Consider the following 17351-nt stretch of genomic DNA (forward strand, 5'->3'; position numbering starts at 1 on the left):
AGATATCAAAAGTCACATATTCAATTAATTTTAGAACCCGGATTTGAACTAAGAAAGAATTTCTTTATGCTTGTATACTCTTAAATACTAATTAGTGGTGATTACCATTAATTCGGTTGCTAATTTGTAGCTAATCCTCACAACTGGACCAATAAGCAACATCATGATAAATGGAGAAAAGATTGAATTTGTCAAGTATTTCGTTTTACTCAGATCCACAATCAGTGCCCTTGGAAGCAGCAGTCAAAAAATCAAATGATGCATTGAATTGGGTAAATCTGCTGCAAAAGATCTCTTTAAAGTGTTACAAAGCAAAGATGTCACCTTGAGGACTAAGTTGTACTTGACTGAAAACATGGTATTTTCAATCACCTCTTATGCGTGAGAAAGCTGGACAATGAATAAAGAAGAAGACCAAAGAAGAATTGATGCTTTGAATTGTGGCGTTGGTGAAGAATATTGAATATACCATGGACTGCAAGAAGAACAAACAAATTTGTCTTGGAAGAAGTACAGTCAGAATGCTCCTTAGAAGTCAGGATGGGGATATGTTGTCTCATGTACTATGGACATGTTATCAGTAGGGGACAGTCCCTGGAGAAGGACAACATGCTTGATAAAGTAAAGGGTCATCAAAAAAGAGGAAGACCCTCAATGAGATGGATTGACACAGTGGCTGCAATAATGGGCTCAAGCATAATAAAGATCGTGAGGATGGTGCAGAACCTGGCGGTGTTTTGTTCCTTTGTGCTTGGGATTGCTATGAATTTAAAGTGACTTGACAGTACCTAACAACAATTTGCAGCTACTATTTTTAATCACAAAACAATATATATTGCCAATATATATATTGGCCAAAGACATCTCCTGTTTTATGACTTCTTATAGTAAAGGGGGGTGGGGGGTGGTGGCAGGGGTTGTGTGTGCATTTGTGGTGTGTGTGTGTGTGTGTGTCTGTGGTGTTTTATAACAATAACCGGACCCTTATCTACTGGTTTATAAAATCAAACACTGAACTCTACTCAGGGATTTAAGAGCCTATCCTTCATCTTTTCTAAGCCTGGGGAAAAAATGCTTTTTCTTTTTCCCTTACAAGGGTGAGAGGTGGCCTTTTTTCTAATCTTCAAGAGCGCTTATGAATTAATTCAAGCCTGGTTAAACCTCTCACTTGAAAGAATGGAGGTTGTTATGTTATGGGACCTGTGTTAAAGAAACAGACACTTTGAAGGTACTGCCCTGTCTTCACAAGTTATTTATTCTCAGGAAGAGAACATCAAAACTGCTCCAATTCTTTTCAGAGAAAGTGCTGTTTTTATGTGTTTTATTTTGAGAGCCAATCTTTTAAAATTACTTTAATCTTCTGAATTATTATTTTGAAAGTTTCAGGATTTACATTCTAAAATACTCAGATTGGAAAAAATGAAAATGGCATGGCTGGTTGGTAGGACATCAAAGGAACCTCCACATAGGACAGTCAGGGAGGCAAATGAGAAATACTGCATAATTAAACGTGATTGAACTGTTAACGTTATTTATTTGTTTTTTTAACCTTCTCACACAGTTTACAAATTTTCATAGAAAATGCATCTAACCAGAAAACTGAGTTTTAAGAAATGCAGCCAGTTGAAAGTCCAATTTAAGGAAATCTCCCAAACCCTAGGGCAACTGCTTTTCAATGTGTATTGTTTCTTTTACCTGCCTGCTGAATGACACAAAAATTTCCATGTGCCTTATTTTAAAGTGTTAAAAAAAAAAAATGGATACTTCTGCTTTATGCGCAATAAAACAAAAGGTAGCTACCTTCTATCTTCAGCACAGGATATGTCTTCACAGTATGTCAAATGTTTTCAGCAATATATCAGTACTTCTTCCAAAACTGAAAGGAACTTCCTTTCTCTGAGTATTCATGAAAATTACATAAATGATTACAGTGTTAGTTTTAATGACTCCTAACATGTTCAATATAAACTTGATGATTCTTCTGAGTGTTCTCACCCCAGTGAGCAAGGAGGCAAAACTCAAAAAACTTATTGAAGCTTTTCCAACTTTTTCAATCAGCTCATAAAGTGAAGTGAAATGATTCCACAAGTTTCAACTACACAAACACTTCCAAGCAAATCAGACTATAAAAAGATCATTTTTAATCCTAAGACATTTTCAGGTCATGTAAAAATTGTTTGTCAAATATAATTGTTCTCTGTTCCTTTTTAAACATCATGATGTTTGGCTTTGAAATGTATTTGACTATAGTAAAATTGACAGTACACAGCAATTTATATGTAGATTCCAAAACAGTGAGTACAAAGACCCAGAACCTCAAAGACAGCCCGCAAAATACAATTATAAACTGAAATAGAAAGTATCCTCGCTTTCTGCAATCTACTCAGAGATATTACTAGTAGGAATACAGTATAGAATACTGTAAATATTCCAATAACTACTTCTGGGAATTAATTTATATTTCTAAACTCCCTTTCCCCACTGGGGAGGAAATAATTGCTCTTCATGCATAAATTATTTATATGATAAAATAATACCCATTTATAATGTGTGCTTTTTAAAATCTTATAAAACATATATGTATGTGTTTAAATGTTAAACTAAGTGTACATGTATGTAATGTACATGATGCATGATATATATTACATATAACATATACATGAACTTTATATATATATACACACACACATAATTTAATCTCCCACCCATTTGTTGTGTCATACTGTGGTAGCTGCTGTGACGCTGGAAGCTAAGCCACTGGTATTTCAAATACCAGGTGGATCACTCATGGTAGACAGGTTTCAGTGGTGCTTGAAGAAAAAAAAAAAAAATTTTTTTTTTTTTTTGAAGACTAAGACAGACTAGGAAGAAAGGCCTGATGATCTACTTCTGAAAATTAGCCAATGAAAGCCTTATGGATCACAACAGGACATTACTCAGCTCACTTGTTTTGGACATGTTACCAAAAGGGATCAGTTGCTTTTGGATGACATCATATTTGGTGAAGTAAAGTGCCAGAGAGGGCAAGAAAGATCATCAGTGAGATGGAATGGCACAATAGCTGCAATGATGGTCTTGGGCAAGTGCATGTCGGAATAGTGAGGATGACACAGAACCGGATAATGCTTTGTTCTGTTGAACATAAGGTTGCCGTGAGTCAGACCCAACTCCACAGCATCTACCTATCTCTTTCTCTAACCATCTGTCTTAGTTATCTAGTGCTGCTATAACAGAAATACCACAAGTGGGTGGCTTTAACAAAGAGAAATTGATTCTCTCACAATCTAGGAGGCTAGAAGTCCGAATTTCTCTCTCTGTTGGCTCTGGGGAAAAGTCTTTGCCATTAGTCTTCCCTGGTCAAGGAATTTCTCAGCTCAGGGACCCCAGGTCCAAAGGATGTTCTATTCCCCTGGCTCTTCTTTCTTGGTGGTATGAGGTCCTCACATGTCTCTGCTTGCTTCTCTCTTTTATATCTCAAAATAGATTAATTTAAGGCACAACCTAATCTTGTAGATTGAGTCCTGCCTCATTAACATGACTGCTGCTAATTCCACCTTATTAACATCATACAGGTAGGATTTACACCACTTGGGAAAATCACGTCAGATGATAAAATAGAGGGTAACCACACAATACTGAGAATCACGACCTAGCCAATCAGATATACATTTTTGGGTCACACAATTCAATTCATAACACCATCTATAAAATTTAATACTCAGAGCGAAATTATTTGTGAATGATATTATTAATCACATCTTTATATGATGAATCTGAGGCTCAGCAATGATAAATTATTTAAAATGAAATACTTAGCAAATAGTAGATCTTGATGCAAAGTTACTCCTTTGGAGTTCAAATCTTAACACTCTTTCCAGTATACCAGGAAAGAAAAAAATGCCCTAGAATTATCATTTAAGAGGACATTTTGATCAAAGAAGAAATTAAGAAAATTCCTATTTTAGATCCTAAATCTTGAACTAGAATGAAATACTTAGGATTTTCCACACCTGACTGCCCCAGCAGATAACCTCTTTTTGTTCTTCCTTGCCAACCATGGCCCCAGCCTAAAGTGACTATTCAGAAACGTAAATAAGGTAAATCAATTCTTAGAACAAACCACCAGGTGAAACTGAGTAAGTGTCTACTTTCGGAGCTTAATTATCTCTTTTAGGAAAAGACTAGAATACCAGAAGGTATTTGGACACCCTAAATATCATTGATTAAGCTCACGCCTGCTGAAATTTGCAGTGATTTTCTCTACTCAAATATAAGCTAAATGAACTAACACCAGAGGAAACAAAAATAGAAACTGGGTTTACCATTTTTTTCAGACAAAAGGATTTACTCTGCAAGATTTTTACTTAATCATGCACCATTGAAGCATGTAAAGCTCCTATGTACTTCAGAGAGAGTCATGATCAAAAAATTCCAAATATGCCTTCGTTTCAAGGCATACCATAAATTCCACATTATTCATCATCTTCACTGTCACAAGCAGTATCCTCATCTATTAGCTCATCAGCTAGATGATGTTTATCATTCACAAATCAATCATCTCTCAGCCATTGTTCATTTTAGAAACCTTACAGGTTTCTTTCCCATCTGGCCAAAAAGAGAGATATCCAAGAGATCTGGAGGAAAAAAAAAAAAAATACTGGAGCAGCAATGCATTTGAAATTGTACCAACAATTCATAAAATGTGAATGACTTGAAGTCATGGCCAAGATGGCGTAAACTCAATATAACTTAGCACTTGAAACGGTTACAATTAAAACTTCTTGAGAGAACGCAAAAAGAAACCACCTGAAGACTGTAAAAAATGAACAACTAAGGGCAGATGAGGGAGAAAATTCCAGCATAGTGGTGAGTCAATGTCTTTTTTTTTTTTTTTTTCCTCTTTTATGCCAGGTTTGATCTGAGAGGGGAAACACAGCTCCAGAACAGCTCAGAAGGCATGGATCACAAAATCTCCCAGGGAAATTTCATCTTTTTAGCAAAAGGACAGGGAAAAGGAAGCACCTCAGTTGGAGAATGTGGGAGGAGTCACTGTTTTTTCTTTTCTTTCCTTTTTTTCTCTGTTTGTTTCTTTCCAGGCTCTGCACTGAGATTAGTTGCAATGGAGAAGTTGTACTGTTACAGCAGCAGAGACACTTAAAACTCTAAGAGAAATGAATCACTCATACATTGCTGGTGGGAAGGTAAAATGATACAACCACTCTAGAAAACAATACTGCAGTTTCTCGCAAAACTAAATATGCGCATACACAACAGAAAATCCCTGATGGAGCAGGGGAACAGTGGGATGCAGACTTCAAATTCTCATAAAAAGACCAGAGGATAATGGTCTGACTGAGACTAGATGGACCCCGGAGGTCATGGTCCCTGGGCCCTCTGTTAGCCCAAGACAGGAATCATTCCCAAAGATAACTCTTCAAACAGGGATTGGATTGGACTATAAGACAGAAGATGATACTGGTGAGGAGTGAGCTTCTTGCCTCAAGTAGACACATGAGACTATGTGGGCAGCTCCTGTCTGGAGGTGAGATGAGAAAGCAGAGGGGGACAGGAGCTGGTTGAGTGGTCATGGGGAATGCAAGCTGGAAAGGAGAGCAGCTAGAGATACATAGCAAAGTGTGTATGAGTTTTTGTATGAGAGACTGACTTGATTTGTAAACTTTCACTTAAAGCACAATAAATAAATATATGTATATATACTTCTAAACATGTGCTTACTGTACAATTTGAAATTTGCACTCCTGGGCAGTTACCCAAGAGAAATGAAAATTTATGTTAACACAAATACCTATACAGGAATATTCATAACACTCATTGATAGTAGCCCAATAACTGAAAACAAAGCAAATGTCCAACAACCGGTAAATAGCTAAACAAACCATGGTATATCCACACCAAGCACACTACTCAGGAAAAAAAAAAACAACTATTGATACATGCACCAACCTGGATGGATCTCAAAAGAATTATGATGAGTGAAAAAGCTAATCTCAAAAGTCATGTATGATTGCATTTATATAACATTTCAAAAGTGAAATACATATATACACAGAGAGAGAGAGATGTAGAACAGATTAGTGGTTGACAAGGGTTAGGAAGCTGGGGGAGAAAAGGGGAAAGAAGGTGGCTGTGACTATAAAAGGGGGAGATGAGAGATCCCTGTAATAGAATCATTCTGTATATTGACTGCGGTGATAATCACACAAATCTACACATGGGAGAAATCGCAGAGAACTAAATACACACACGAAGTGCATGTAAAACTGGTAAGATCTGATTAAGTTTGATAAATCATATCAATGTCAGTTTCCCAATTGTGACTTTGTACTATAATTATGCAAGATGTTATCGCTGGGGAAAACCCGGTGAAAGGTATGTGAGATCTGTTTGTATTATTTCTTACAACTGCATAAGGATCTACAATTATACCAAAATAAAAATTCTGGGGAAAAAAAATTACCTGAGATAAATCCTGTCCCTCTGTCCTGAGGAGCCAGGTAAAGGGCATCCAGTCATCCAAAAAATGTGAGGCAAACCCGTTTAATTTTTTTCTCTTTTCTTATGCTGCGTCACCCTGATGGCAGCCCAGACGAATGGAACTGCACAGCAGTGTGGAAACAAACCTTCTGAATTAAATCCCAAATTTCTAGCTAGTAAACTGTTTAACCCCTACGTGTCTGTCAGTTTGTCCTACTGTGGGGGCTTATGTGTTGCTGTGATGCTGAAAGCTATGCCACCGGTATTCAGATACCAGCAGGGTCACCCATGGAGGACAGGTTTCAGCTGAGCTTTCAGACTAAGATAGACTAGGAAAAAGGACCCGGCAGTCTACTTCTGAAAAGCATTAGCCAGTGAAAACCTTATGAATAGCAGCGGAACATTGTCTGATATAGTGCTGAAAGATGAGCCCCTCAGCTTGGAAGACACTAAAAAGATGACTGGGGAAGAGCTGACTCCTCAAAGTGAGTCTATCTTAATGACGTGGATGGAGTAAAGCTTTCGGGACCTTCATTTGCTGTTGTGGCATGACTCAAAATGAGAAGAAACATCTGCAAATATCTATTAATAATCAGAACCTGGAATGTACGAAGTATGAATCTAGCAAAACTGGAAATCATCAAAAATGAAATGGAACGCATAAACATCGATACCCTAGGCATTAGTGAGCTGAAATGGACTGGTATTGGCCATTTTGAATCAGACAATCATATAGTCTACTATGCTGGGAATGACAACTCAAAGAAGAATGGTGTTGCATTCATCGTAAAAAAGAACATTTCAAGATCTATCCTGAAGTACAACGCTGTCAGTGATAGAATAATATCCATACGCCTACAAGGAAGACCAGTTAATACGACTATTATTCAAATTTACGCACCAACCACTAGGCCCAAAGATGAAGAAATAGAAGATTTTTATCAGCTGCTGCAGTCTGAAATTGACTGAACATGCAATCAAGATGCACTGATAATTACTGGTGATTGGAATGCAAACCTTGGCAACAAAGAAGAAGGATCAGTAGTTGGAAAATATGGCCTTGGTGATACGAAAAATGCCAGAGAGCGAATGATAGAATTTTGCAAGACCAATGACTTCTTCACTGCAAATACCTTCTTTCACCAACATAAACGGTGACTATACACATGGACCTCGCCAGATGGAACACACAGAAATTAAATTGACTACATATGTGGAAAGAGACTATGGAAAAGCTCAATATCATCAGTCAGAACAAGGCCAGGGGTCGATTGTGGAACAGACCATCAACTGCTTATATGCAAGTTCAAGCTGAAACTAAAGAAAATCAGAGCAAGTCCACGAGAGCCAAAATATGACCTTGAGTATATCCCACCTGAATTTAGAGACCATCTGTAGAATAGATTTGACGCATTGAACACTAGTGACTGAAGACCAGACGAGTTGTGGAATGACATCAAGGACATCATCCATGAAGAAAGCAAGAGGTCACTGAACAGACAGAAAAGAAAGAAAAGACCAAGATGGATGTCAGAGGAGACTCTGCAACTTGCTCTTGAGCATCGAGAAGCTACAGATAAGGAAGAATTGATGAAGTAAAAGAACCAAACAGAAGATTTCAAAGGGCCTCTCGAGAAGACAAAATAAAGTATTATAATGACATGTGCAAAGAGCTGGAGATGGAAAACCAAAAGGGAAGAGCACGATCGGTGTTTCTTAAGCTCAAAGAACTGAAGAAAAAATTCAAGCCTCGAGTTGCAATAGTGAAGGATTCCATGGGGAAAATATTAAATGATGCAGGAAGCATCAAAAGAAGATGGATGGAAATAAAACAAAAGACAAGAATCACACGATTTTATCAATTGATGCAGAAAAGGCATTTGACAAAGTTCAACACTCATTCATGATAAAACCTCTCAGCAAAATAGGAATTGAAGGAAAATTCCTCAACATAATAAAGGGCATTTATACAAAGCCAACAGTCAACATCACCCTAAATGGAGAGAGCCTGAAAACATTCCCACTGAGATTGGGAACCAGACAAGAATGCCCTTTATCACCACTCTTATTAAATATTGTGCTGGAAGTCCTAGCCAGAGCATTTAGGCTAGATAAAGAAATAAAGGGCATCCAGATTGGCAAAGAAGAAGTAAAACTATCTCTATTTGCAGATGACATGATCTTATACACAGAAAACCCTAAGCAATCCTCCAGAAAACTACTGAAACTAAAAGAAGAGTTCAGCAGAGTATCGGGATACAAGATAAACACACAAAAATCAGTTGGATTCATCTACACCAACAAAAACAACATTGAAGAGGAAATCACCAAATCAATGCCATTTACAGTAGCCCCCAAGAACATAAAATACTTAGGAATAAATCTTACCAGAGATGTAAAAAACTTATACAAAGAAAACTACAGTACACAAAAGAGACTTACATAAGTGGAAGAACATACCTTGCTCATGGATAGGAAGACTTGACATTATAAAAATGTCTATTTTACCAAAAGCGATCTATACATTTAATGCAATTCTGATCCCAATTCCAAGGACATTCTTTAATGAGATGGAGAAACAAATCAACAATTTCATATGGAAGTGAAAGAGGCACCAGATAAATAAGGCATTACTGAAAAAGAAGAACAAAGTGGGAGGCCTAACCTTACCTGATTTTAGAACCTATTATACCGCCACAGTAGTCAAAACAGCCTGGTACTGGTACAACAACAGATACATGGACCAATGGAACAGAATTGAGAATCCAGACATAAATCCATCCACATATGAGCAGTTGATATTTGACAAAGGCCCCAAAACAGTTAAATACGGAAAAGACAGTCTTTTTAACAAATGGTGCTGGCAGAACTGGATATCTATCTGCAAAAAAAAAAAAAAAAAAACACCCAAACCTCACTCCATGCACAAAAACTAACTCAAAATGGATCGAAGACCTAAACATAAAATCTAAAATGATAAAGATCATGGAAGGAAAAATAGGGACAATGTTAGGAGCCCTAATACATGGCATAAATAGTATACAAAACATTATAAAGAACATAGAAGAAAAACTAGATAACTGGCAGCTCCTAAAAATCAAACAATTATGCTCATCCAAAGACTTCACCAAAAGAGTAAAAAGACTACCTACAGACTGGGAAAAAGTTTCTAGCTATGACATTTATGATCAGCGCCTGATCTCTAAAATCTATATGATACTGCAAAAACTCAACTGCAAAAAGACAAATAACCCAATTCAAAAATGGGCAAAAGATATGAACAGACACTTCACTAAAGAAGACATTCAGGTAGCTAACAGATACATGAGGAAATGTTCATGATCATTAGCCATTAGAGAAATACAGATTAAAACTACAATGAGATTTCATCTCACTCCAACAAGGCTGGCATTAATCCAAAAATCACAAAACAATAAATGTTGGAGAGGCTATGGAGAGATTGGAACACTTATACACTGCTGGTGGGAATGTAAAATGGTACTACCCCTTCGGAAATCAATTTGGCGCTTCCTTAAAAAGTTAGAAATAGAACTACCATACGATCCAGCAATCCCACTCCTCAGAATATATCCTAGAGAAATAAGAGCCTTTACACGAACAGATATATGCACACCCATGTTTATTGCAGCACTGTTTACGACAGCAAAAAGATGGAAGCAACCAAGGTGCCCATCAACGGATGAATGGATAAATAAATTATGGTATATTCACACAGTGGAATACTACGCATCAATAAAGAACAGTGAAGAATCTGTGAAACATTTCATAACATGGAGGAACCTGGAAGGCATTATGCTGAGTGAAATTAGTCAGTTGCAAAAGGACAAATATTATATAAGACCACTATTATAACAACTTGAGAAATAGTTTAAACTGAGAAGAAAATATTCTTTTGTGGTCATGAGGGGGGGAGGGAGGGGGGATGGGAGAGGGGTATTCAATAAGTAGATAGTAGATAAGTACTACTTTAGGTGAAGGGAAAGACAGCACGCAATACAGGAGAGGTCAGCACAATTGGACTAAACCAAAAGAAGTTTCCTGAATAAACTGAATGCTTTGAAGGCCAGCATAGCAGGGGCAGGGGTCTGGGGACCATGGTTTCAGGGGACATCTAAGTCAATTGGCATAATAAAATCTATTAACAAAACATTCTGCATCCCACTTTGAAGAGTGGCATCTGGGGTCTTAAAAGCTAGCAAGCAGCCATCTAAGATGAATCAATTGGTCTCAACCCACCTGGATCAAAGGAGAATGAAGAACACCAAGGTCACCCAAGAGACAGAAAGGGTCACATGAACCAGTGACTACATCATCCTGAGACCAGAAGAACTAGATGGTGCCCGGCTACAACTGATAACTGCCCTTACAGGGAACCACAACAGAGAGCCCCTGAGGAACCAGGAGATCAGTGGGATGCAGACCCCAAATTCTCATAAGACCAGACTTAATGGTCTTAGACTAGAAGAACCCCGGTGGTCATGGCCCCCAGACCTTCTGTTGGCCCAGGACAGGAACCATTCCTGAAGTCAACTCTTCACACATGGATTGGACTGGACAATGGGTTGGAGAGGGATGCTGGTAAGGAGTGAGCTTCTTGGATCAGGTGGACACTTGAAACTACGTTGGCATCTACTGCGTGGAGGGGAGATGAGAGAGTGGAGGGGGTTAGAAGCTGGTGAAAAGGACATGAAAAGAGAGAGTGGAGGGAGAGAGCAGGCTGTCTCATTAGGGGGAGAGTAATTGGGAGTATGTAGCGAGGTGTATATGGGTTTTTGTGTGAGAGACTGACTTGATTTGTAAACTTTCACTTAAAGCACTATAAAAATTATTTAAAAAAAAAAAGAAGAAGAAGATGGAAGGAATACACAGAGTCATTATACCAAAAAGAATTAGTCGATATTCATCCATTTCAAGAGGTGGCATATGATCAGGAACTGATGGTACTGAAGGACGAAGTCCAAGCTGCTCTGAAGGCATTGGTGAAAAACAAGGCTCCAGGAATTGATGGAATATCAACTGAGATGTTTCAACAAACAGATGCAGCGCTGGAGGTGCTCACTCGTCTATGCCAAAAAATATGGAAGACACGTTCCTGGCCAACTGATTGGAAGAGATCCATATTCATGCCTATTCCCAAGAGAGGTGATCCGATCGAATGTGGAAATTATAGAACAATATCATTACTATCACACGCAAGCAAAACTTTCCTGAAGATCATTCAAAAACGGCTGCAGCAGTATATTGACAGGGAACTGCCAGAAATTCAGGCCGGTTTCAAAAGAGGACGTGGAACCAGGGATATCATTGCTGATGTCAGATGGATCCTGGCTGAAAGCAGAGAATACCAGTAGGATGTTTACCTGTGTTTTATTGATTATGCAAAGGCATTCGACTGTGTGGATCATAACAAACTATGGATAACACTGCGAAGAATGGGAATTCCAGAACACTTAATTGTGCTCATGAGGAACTTTTACATAGATCAAGAGGCAGTTGTTTGGACAGAACAAGGGGATACTGATTGGTTAAAGTCAGGAAAGGTGTGCGCCAGGGTTGTATTCTTTCACCATACCTATTCAATCTGTATGCTGAGCAAATAATCTGAGAAGCTGGAGTATATGAAGAAGAACGGGGCATCAAGATTAGATGAAGGCTCATTAACAACCTGCATTATGCAGATGACACAACCTTGCTTGCTGAAAATGAAGAGGACTTGAAGCACTCACTAATGAAAATCAAAGACCACAGCCTTCAGTATGGATTACACCTCAACATAAAGAAAACAAAAATCCTCACAACTGGACCAATGAGTAACATCATGATAAATGGAGAAAAGATTGAAGTTGTCAAGGATTTCATTTTACTTGGATCCACAATCAACAGCCATGGAAGCAGCAGTCAAGAAATCAAAAGACGCATTGCATTGGGCAAATCTGCTGCAAAGGACCTCTTCAAAGTGTTGAAGAGCAAAGATGTCACCCTGAAGACTAAGGTGCGCCTGACCCAAGCCATGGTATTTTCAATCGCATAATATGCATGTGAAAGGTGGACAATGAATAAGGAAGACCGGAGAAGAGTTGACCCCTTTGAGTTGTGGTGTTGGTGAAGAATATTGAATATACCATGGACTGCCAAAAGAACTAACAAATTTGTCTTAGAAGAAGTACAACCAGAATACTCCTTAGAAGCAAGGATGACAAGACCGCGTCTTACATACTTTGGACATGTTGTCAGGAGGGGTCAGTCCCTGGAGAAGGACATCATGCTTGGCAGAGTACAGGGTTAGCAGAGAAGAGGAAGATCCTCAAAGAGATGGGTTGACACAATGGCCGCAACAATGAGATCAAGCATAACAACGATTGTAAGGATGGCGTAGGACTGGGTAGCATTTCGTTCTGTTGTGCATAGCGTCGCTATGAGTCGGAACCGACTCGATGGCACTTAACTACAACAACAACAAACTGTTTAAAGGAATCTTTGGGAATCAGAGGTGATGGGCAAAATCCCAAGGAGGATAGAACCATGCAAAGACCTTCTCTAATTCTGTATATGAACCAATACAAGTCCTGGGCTCACTTTTAAGCGGCATATGTGCAAAAAAAAAAAAACAACAACGAAGAAGCAGAACAGAAGCTTTGAGAAATCAACTGTGATGTAAACCTCTCACCAAGTCCCAGACTATCCTTTGAATGAATAGAGCAGAGCCAAACAGTATCACAGAGCATTTGAAAATTGAACTGACTTTTAATACTACCAACCAGAGAAGACAAGAAAGAACTTATAGTTTGTACTAACCAGGTTGACTGTCTCCTAAAAACAAAACAACATGCTCCAGATGAATTTAATAGGATTCAGAGATGCACAACATACTATTCAAAATGTTCAAGTTACAATTCATTTTTACTCAAGATACAAGGAATGAGTAAAATGTGACCAATTCTTAACAGGAAAGCACTATTAACAGATGTCAACCTCAAAATAGCCCAGATGTTGAAATTATCTGTTAAAGCAGTTATTACAAGCATGCTTTATGAAGTAAAGATGAGTGCTCTTAAAATTAATGGAAAGAGAAGCTTTCATCAGAGAAACAGAAGCTATAAAAATCAACCAGATAGAAAATTTTGAATGAAAAACTACAACTGAAATTTAAAAATTATTGGACGGGCTCAATTACAAAATGGAGATGAAAGTGTCAAGAAGCTTGAATATAGATCAGTAGAAAGTATCCAGTATTAAAAACACATAGAAAAACATGTGTGAAAAAAATAGAGACTCAGTAACCTGTGGGAAAATATTCAAAGGTTTACCATTTAAATCATCAGAATCCAGGAAGGAGAGTATAAAGAGATTAGAACAGAGACAATATTTGAAAAAATCATGTTTGAAAACTTTCAAACTTAATGAAAAACATAAATTTATAGATTCAGGAAGGTTAGCAAATCCCAAATGGAATAACTCAAACCATTTATTATTCTATGTATAGTAAACTACAAAAGCACAAGTATGAAAGAGGAATCTTGAGAGCAATTGGGAAAAAAATGTGCATTACATATAGAATGACAAAGATTTGAATTACTAGAGATTCATCAGAAACCATGAAGGCCGGAGAAGAGTAGAACGACATCTTTAAATTGCTGGGGAGAAACAAGAAAGATGTCAACCCAGAATTCTAAATCCTGCAAGTTATCCTCCAGGAAGAAAGATAAAATAAAGACCTTCCTAAATAAAGAGAAAGTAAGTGAATCGTTGCCAGCAGATCTCTTCATGTACGTATATTGACTGTGGTGATAGTCACACAAATCTACACGTGGGGGCAATCACAGGGAGCTAAAAACACACACACATACACTGAGTGCATACAAACTGGTAAGATCTGATTAAGTTTGATAGATCATATCAAAGTCAGTTTCCCAATTGTAACTTTGTACTATAGTTATGCAAGATGTCATCACTGGGGAAAGCTGGGTGCAAATGTTAATAGCTTAGCTGCTAAACGAAAGTTTGGAGGTTTTAGTTTACCCAGAGGAGGCTTAGAAGAAAGGCCTGGTAACCTCCTCCCAAAAAATCAGCTACTAAAAAACCCTGTGGAGCACAGTTCTAATCTGACATACATGTGGTCACCATGAGTCATACATATGCATGTATATAACATTGTACATATAAATACAAAACAAATATATAACATTTTATATATATACACACACATTCGTATATATACAGCTGGCCTGCAGTATCAGTGGGTACCACATCCACGGGTTTCAAATCCACAGATTCAACCAACTGTGGATTGAAAATATTCAGGAAAAAAAAAATTCCAAAAAGCGAAACTTGAATTTGCCTGGCACCAAGCACTACGTTGAATCCTCGGATATGAATATGAATGAAATGATATGTAAGCATACCCTGCTGTAGCCTCCCACCATTTTACAGATTCTCAGTCTCTCTCTGGCACTAACATTGTTTGCCTCCTGTTTTTTCTTTATTCCCTAAATAGTACAGTATTGTGTAACGACTATTTACATAACATTTATATCATATTAGGTATTATAAGTAATCTAGAGATGATTTAAAATATATGGGCAGATGTGCACAGATTATATGCAAATACAATGCCATTTTCTATAAGGGATTTGAACATCCTCAGATTTTGGCATCCACGAGGGGTCCTGGAACCAACTCTCCCCCATATACCAAGGGATACCTGTATATATAACATTTTATATATGTATATACTTATATACGTAAACCCTGGTAGCATAGTGGTTAAGGGCTACGGCTGCTAATCAAAAAGTCAGCAGTTCGAATCCACCAGGTGCTCCATGGAAACCATGTGGGGCAGTTCTACTCTGTCCGGTAGGGTTGCTATGAGTCAGAATCGACTCAACAGCAATGGGTATAGTTATATACAGTTATATTTAGTTATATATATTTAAAAACACATACATAAAACAAAATTAAAAGTTATATATATAAAACAAGAACAAAAGAGAAAAGAGTTGCTGTCGAGTTGATTTTGACAGCATGGTGACCATATGTGTATCAGAGTAGAACTGTGCTCCATGAAGTTTTCTATTTGTATATATATAATACAAATATACATGTCTACATATCTACATATTTATATATAACACAAAATAAAAAGTTATATATATGAGACTTGAAAGTAAAAATCAAAACATTACCTGGTAGTATTGTCAATGTAGTAGATGTAATACATATGACAATTGTAACAAAACATATGACAACTATAGGTGAAGGAAGAAGGATAAAGAGGCCTATGTGGTTGTAAGGAATCTACATATACTTGCAGTGATACTGTATTAACTCTAAGAAGATGTACAATGGCAGCACTACACGGACAGGGAACTGCCAAAAATTCAAGCCGGATTCAGAAGAGTGAAATGAGGCATATCTCTGCTTATGTCACATGGATCTTGGCTGAAAGCAAAGAACACCAGAGAGAGGTTTACCTGTGTTTTATTGACTATGCAAAGGCATTCAATGGCGTGGATCACAACAAATTGTGGATAACATTGAGAACAATGGAAATCCAGAACACTTAGTAGTGCTCATGCAAAACGTGTACATAGACCAAAAGGAAGTTCTTCCACTGCATGGCTTAAAATCAGAGAAGGTATGTGTCAGGGTTGTATCCTTTCACCATACTTATTCAATCTGTATGCTGAGTAACCCGAGAAGCTGGCTATATGAAGAACATAGCATCAGGATGGAGGAAGACTTATTAACAACATGCAATATGCAGATCACACAACCTTGTTTGCTGAAAGTGAAAAGGTCTTGAAGCACTTACTGATGAAGATAAAAGACCACAGCCTTCAGTATGGATTACACCTCAACACAAAGAAAACATAAATTCTCATAACTGGATCAATAAACAACATCAAGATAAATGGAGACAAGATTAAAGTTGTCAAGGATTTCATTTTACTTGGATCCACAATCAATGCCCTTGGAAGCAGCAGTCAAGAAATCAAATGGCATATTGCATACGGCAACTGTGCTGCAAAAGACCACTTTAGAGTGTTAAAAAGCAAAGACGTCACTTTAAGGACTAAGTTGCACCTGACCCAAGCCAGGGTTTTTCAACTGCCTAACATGCATATAAAAGCTGGACAACGAATAAGGAAGACTAAAGAAAAACTGATGCCTTTGAATTACGGAGTTAGCAAAGAATATTGAATATACCATGGACTGCCAGAAGGACAAATAAATTTGTCTTGGAAGAAGTACAGCCAAGATGCTTCTTAGAAGCGAGGATGGCGAGACTTCGACTTGCATACTTTGGACATGTTATCAGGAGGGACCAGCCCCTGGAGAAGGACATCAAGCTTAGTAAAGGGTCAGCAAAAAAGGGGAAACCCTTAAAGAGGTGGATTGACACAGTGGGTGCAACAATGGCTCAAACATACCAATGATAGTGAGATTAATGCAGGGCCAGGGAGTGGTTCGTTCTGTTGTACATAAGGTCACTATGAGTCAGAACCGACTGGACAGCACCTACCAACAACAATACGTATCTAACAACAACAACAAAAAAAAAAACTTATATCCAAAAAATGTAAAATATTCTATAAAGAAACTAACTCAAAAAAAAGGGGAAAAAAATATTTGACACTTACAAAAGAGGATATACAAATGTCAAGGAACATATAAAAATATGCTCGCTCAACATCATTACACATTAGAGAAATAAAAGTACCATAATATGATACCATTATGATCTATTAGAATTTTTTAAACAAAAACTGTGAATACCAAGTGCTGGCTAGGGCACAGAACAGTAAGAAATAATATACATTGCTGGTGGGACTAAA

This window comes from Elephas maximus, chromosome 18, assembly GCF_024166365.1.
Source record: "Elephas maximus indicus isolate mEleMax1 chromosome 18, mEleMax1 primary haplotype, whole genome shotgun sequence".
Classification (NCBI taxonomy): Eukaryota; Metazoa; Chordata; class Mammalia; order Proboscidea; family Elephantidae; genus Elephas; species Elephas maximus.